Genomic DNA, 6,420 nt, shown 5'->3' with positions numbered 1-6,420 from the left:
AAGGACAACAATCGTTCATCAAGAATGAATCTATCAGTGAATGAAAAATGTATCAAAATGTTCACATGTTCTTGAAGGAAGTGACGGACAGGAATGGAGCACACCTAACTAATTAGGTCCAATTAATAAATGAATTGCAAACCCACTGACTAGCTATAGACACCCAAAAGAGATTTTTATGAAAATATTACTGCTTGCCAAAAGTGGAACAGGACAGGAACACAAGAGACCCAGAGATGACATACTACCCCATGCAGGTTGGAGAAGTTATAAAAACCTAACAATATTCTGATTTCAACCACGTGTGACATGATCAAACTCAAAATGCAAGCATATATTTAAAAGTTTATATAATATATAATTTATTTTTCTTTCTTTTTTCTTCTTTTTAGTTTCTTTTCTTGCATTTCTTCCAGCTACAGTTCACCTCAGCAAACCTTTGTGTTCCCTATCACTTGCTATCATACTGGTAGATCATCATTCTCGAGGTGGAATGTTTTACAGTTCATTCCGTACTTCTTTCAAAGTTCAAAAGAAGGGAGGTTACCAGGTAACTAAACAAACAGATTGACAAACACTGTCCTGTGATTTAGTTTTGTTCTTCAGTATCATTTCACAATAATCCAGAAGACATTAATCATGCCAACGTCCTGTGTCCTGTCGTTAGCCTTTGTTCCATTCTAAAATATAGAAAACCTCCTACTGACTGTTATGAGTAGAAACCTTTTTTCCAGTAAGATAAAAAAAGTTTAATTTTCTACAGTATGTAGTGGTAGCATGGTTGGTTGTTATGAATGATGATGGTTAAAATTGGTAGCAGGGTGGCGTACTGGTACTGTAGCATTGTTCATTACAAAGATGTGGGCTGCAGTGTCATAATAATAGATGAAGGTGAGAAAATCATATCCCTCCCCTGACACAATACTTGGATTTTCTCTGAGTCATTAGGGTGGAACTATTCTAGAAAATGTCGTGGCAGAACATCTGAATCCTGGGCGTTTCTCAATCTTTTGTTGTTTACTGTACATGTGTTGCACAGCCTTGAGAGGCATCATCCGCCCAATTATTCATCCAATTAACATACTGTACAAAGACATACAGAACGAACAATTAGGTGCTCTGGCTCCGCCCACTTTATCTGGGTTGCACTGAGCACATCATGCTTTTTGAATAACTTTGCATGAGTGGCAGATCAATATACCATATCACTAAATAACCTGTTATTGGTCCTGCTTTGCTTTACTTTGATCTTTGAACGTGAAATATCTGGTCCTAATTCACTCTAAAGTTGTGTTGAGTATTTTACTGTTTGAGAAAAGAGGGTGTGAATAACCAACTGAGAATCTCTAGTGACAACCAACAGTCAATGAGCTGCAGACCATAACATGTACAAGCTGCAGAGTTACTGACATTTAACGCATGCTTGCTGTCAGAATGACTGATATTTTAAGGCAGTGCAATTTGAAAACACGGGCAAAACGAAAGCGTTAAATTTTGACAATGAACACATTACATACAGTATAACATTATATATAATGTGTTTGCTGTTCACATGTTCACTTTGAAATGAAAGCAGCAAAATGAAAAATGTTATTTCAATAAATGAAGACACTTTAAATTTCCTCACACTCAAATTGACCATAACAAGAAGTCGCAATCCTAAAAACTTATGTGTGTGTTCGTATATATATATATATATTAGATGTGCTTTTACTGGTAGGACTGGTAGGGTGGAATGTAAAACATCTTTCATGACTTTGTCATGAGAGCACTTTGTTAATGGGCCAAGAATCTGACAAACTGACAAGTAAAAAATTGTATGCTGTGGTTTTGTTTATTAGTGATGTTGCGCAACATTTCTGAAGAAACAAATTATTCACCCTTTGTAAATTTTATCACCATTTGTTCCCTCATTTCAAAATCTAATGGAGTTAGTACTCAACTCACAACTGCTATTAAACAAAACAACAAACATGAAGATGGCAAATTCATACGTTTCGTAATGTGACATACTGTACTGTATTTGACTTAGAATAAGAAAGCCTAAAACCTAAAAGTACCGGGTTGAAACACAGTATCAGATCAGATAGCACGGTACAATACTATACATGGAGTAAAATAAGCAGTGTACAGGGCTATGAGAATGATTATTGCACATAAATATTGTACAGGAAAACATTAACATGTTAGCATAACCACTTATGCAGTGGGTGAGTTGAGTTATGGACAGTGGGGTAATTAACAGTGCTGATTGTACAGTCTGATTGGGAGGGAGGAAGGATCTGCAGAATCTCTCCTTCACACAGTGAGGGTGAATCAGTCTGTCACTGAAGCTGCTCTCCAGTGGGCGAGAGCCATAGTCCACTATAGATGTGAGTTTAACCAGGACCCTTCTCTCACCCACCTCCTGCACTGCGTCCAGAGTGCAGCCCAGGACAGAGCTGGACTTCTTGATGTCCAGCTCTGTCTGCATCGGTGAGATGACATGCAGACTGCCGTGGGTGAATATCTACCACAATCTCCTTGGTTTTCCCAACGTTGATCAGAAAGGTAGTTTCGCTGGCACCAGGCTACAAATTCAATATTTAGATGGATGTTTGTAGAAATATGAAGGTATTCATCTATTCAATATTTATCACAGTGAGAAAGGAGGCGACCAGAAAATCTGATGAGGCTATACTTACACAATACTTCACCGCTGAAAAGCAAGTTGTGTTATAAATATTCTACATTTTATCAGCAAAAATGAGTAACAACATTTAACACTGATGAAGCAACGTGTGTTGTGGCTGAATATGGTCATATCCTACAACAGAATGCATTGTACCCTGATGATGATTGAACCTACCAGGTCCAATCACTGGATTGAATGATATATAATGATTTATAATGTATTCGTTATAGTGTATAGTGTATTATTGAGTTGTTAATTCAATTAATAAATTGTTGATATAATTATGTGTAAATTGTGCATTTGTATAAGGCAACACAATCCTCTGATTTTGCAAATACTCATGGAAATCCTGCATGTTTCAATGGAGCCAACTGAACTGTAGCAAAAGTGAGAATCATGGGAACTACTGCACAACTTGCACCATATTGTCAATCAGGCTGACCAAACAAAATAAACATGAATCAGAGCTAAAAATTTTAAAACAAAATTCAGGCTCTATTCGGTTCCAGTTCAAAATTGATTGAGAAGCGTATCTCAGGCCAGTAGTGATCAACAGCATGCTCCTCCTGTGAACCATCGTTTGTCTGTATTTGTATTCAGAGCCAGTGAGCAACAAACTCCAAATATTAATATTAAAAACAAACTGTGTTAACGCAGTGTTGCCCAGCAGTAAAATAAATCCATTAATCCTGACAGGACCTCTATACAGTAAATAGCAAATAAAAGTATGACGAGGAACTAAATTTGCAGTGCACCTCCCACCCCCTACACAGTGTGCTGGCTGGACAGAGGAGCACCTTAACCCAGAGACTGATCAGTATTAGGTGCTCCATAAAACGCCACCGGAGATCCTTCCTACCGGTACCATCAGCCTGTACAATTCCTCCTCTCTCTGTAAGGGTTCATCTTCATCCATGCAATAACATGTATAATAAAACTTTAGCTAGTAATGTAGATGTGTTAGCATTCATATTTTTAATCTCCCAACCTTCTTGTTTGTACCTCCAACTGTGACAGCAATAAAAGTGTGCAAAATAATTTTCCTCTAGGATTAATATAAGTTGTTTGAATCTTGAATGTTTATGTGGAAAATAAAAATTCTGATGACACAGCATTGGAAGCCCATTATTTTATGAGTCATTAAACTATTAAAATACATAAGACTCTGTTACACCCAGGGATTTACTAAATTATCTGAGCTATTGAAGTAATAATGTGTAGTACTGTGCTCTTGCAATTTCAGGATAATTACAAGCTGTCATGTTAAGTGTTGCTTGCCAGACCAGTCTAACTAGTCACACTGGAAAAGAACTTACTCTTGCCTGACTTTACCTGCAGAGTCATTGAATTGAAAATAATGTATGCAGAGAAATTTACATGCTACTAGTTCAAAGTCAGTATTTTGCAGAAATCAATTGGGGGCCATGTAAGTAAGATATGCTTAAAGTGCATTCATCCTTTGTTAATGCTTTCTAATACCGCTATTGTGTTGTGTCCCTGAGACAAGGGGGCTGGGCTGCTGCTGCTTGTCCCTTAGGGCACTGGCTCGGATCCTGGGATTGATTATTCTATTGGATTGAACATTTGCTTCTGCCTTCTTCTGGGTAGGGAGGAGGGGGGTGGCAGTGCTGGCCTACCAGCAGCCTGAACTGGCTCCTCCTGTTCTCACAACATCTGTCCTACTGACCCTGGTTGTGAGACAGTGTTCAGTTCTGTGGGTCTCTTCTTGTTGTCTGCTGGACTGAGTATAGCGGCCAGGCCCCACGTGTCACTTTGACATACGAGGCAGCACTTGACTTTGAGCATGTGCATGAAGATGTACAAATATATGCATCATTTTGGGGGATTGAACATAAGTGCATTTTCTTTTGCATTTTCCAGTTTTGTGAGAATTTGCCAGGAACTGGTCTAAGTGAGAAACACCTAGCTTAAAAAAATATATGCTGCTGCAGACGTTAAAGGACCTGAGCCTCCATAGAAAGTACATCCTGTTCTGAGCCTTCTTGTACACATCTGAGGAGTTCTTTTTACAGTCCAGTTCATTGTCCAAGTACACTCCCAGGTATTTGTACTCGGTCACGACCTTCACCTCTTTTCAATAGTGATAGAGGTGACAGGACTCCCAGGTTTCCTAAAGTCTATCACCAGCTCCTTAGTTTTGCTGATGTTCAGTTGCACAGTAGGTGGTTCTGTCCACACCAGTCCACAAAGCTGTCCACCACTCCCTGATACTCTGAGACGTCGCCACCCTTCATACATCCTGCAATAGCAGAGTCATCAGAGAACGTCTGCAGATGACAGGACTGTACCTGAAGTCTAAAGTCCACAGGGTGAAGAGGAAGGGAGACAGGACTGTCCCCTGTGGAGCCCCTGTGCTGCAGAGCACAGTGTCAGACACACAGTTCTGCAGGCGGACGTACTGGGGGTGAGCAGACCCTTCAGCACCCTTGGGCTGATTCCATCAGTGTCACACAAGTGTCAATTAAACATTCTCCTCCTTTACGCCCACTAAAAAATTCTACCTATGTTCAGGCAAGTTCATTAACCTAGATGCTACATGACAGCTACAGTAACAAACATAGGAAATATTAAACACTTGCATTGTGTTTAATAAAGCCAGGAGGAAAATTTAGGGCCTCAGCGCCATGCCTTTAAGAAAGCAGGAGCTGTCATTTTCAGTCATGTGACTAACAAATGGCTTGACAACAGCAGCCAACAGCAGAAAAAACTAATAAGAGGAGCTGAAACCTAAGTAGAGTGGTAGCAACAATAAGGAATTAGAGAAGATAACATTTCAGGTTCTGAAGCCCAACCCAAACAGAGCTACTGTCATTCGTGGGAAAAAAATTCACTTCCTCTTTTTAGTGCAGTGCAGCTCACTGCAGACACTGTCCGAAGGATTGAAATGTCAAGCTTCAGAGCAGTACACACTGTATATAAAGACAAGCCACTCGGAGACAGACTGTGTGGAATACATTCATACAGACACTAACACATTTCTGAACATTTCATCAGCATTACTCTGTCCCATAACCTCCCATCATTGTCCCATGTTTAACTAACCTTGTCTCTTTCTGTCCAGTAGTTGTGCTTCTCTCCTCTCCCCCCCCCCCCCCTTTCCTTTTCCCCCCCCCCCCTTCTCTTTTTTCCCCCTTCTTCTTTTCCCCTCCCTTCCCCCCCCCTCAGCACCACAACTATGGTAATGTAGCCTTTTGTTGACGACTACCACCCCTTTTCTTTTATTTTGTTCCTCCCTTTGCACATTTGCTCCACCCCACCTCAGATCAGACCCTGCCACTACTGCTCCAGTCGCTCCTGGGATAAAACAACCCAATTCATTCACTCTTCTATGTGTCTTACGCGGCAGTGCCCCCTTTATGCACTCACCTGTCCAGACATTATGTTCTACGCCTTTAAGCCGTATCGCAACCCTTCGTCACAGATCCTTTAATTCGAGTTAGTGTCACCCCCCTTACACCTCGCTATATAATTCACGACAATTGCCCACCACTCTGTCGATGAACTCAGGACCCCTTGGCTGTCGGTTATTTATACATTTTCTTTTCACCTTTTATTACCCACGCACCCCACCCCCCACCCTCAACACCCCACCCATTTTTTTTTCCGAATTCATTTTCATTCAGCTATTTTACATCTGTCCACATTCACAACCTCATCATTTGTACCAGTTAAAATTTTAACACCTCTTTTTGTTCAGTTGCTGCTCCAAAGTGTTGCCTGATTTT

This window comes from Betta splendens, chromosome 2 (assembly GCF_900634795.4).
Source record: "Betta splendens chromosome 2, fBetSpl5.4, whole genome shotgun sequence".
NCBI classification, from domain to species: domain Eukaryota; kingdom Metazoa; phylum Chordata; class Actinopteri; order Anabantiformes; family Osphronemidae; genus Betta; species Betta splendens.
The sequence above is the reverse complement of the archived record's forward strand: the minus strand, read 5'-3'. Positions refer to the sequence as shown.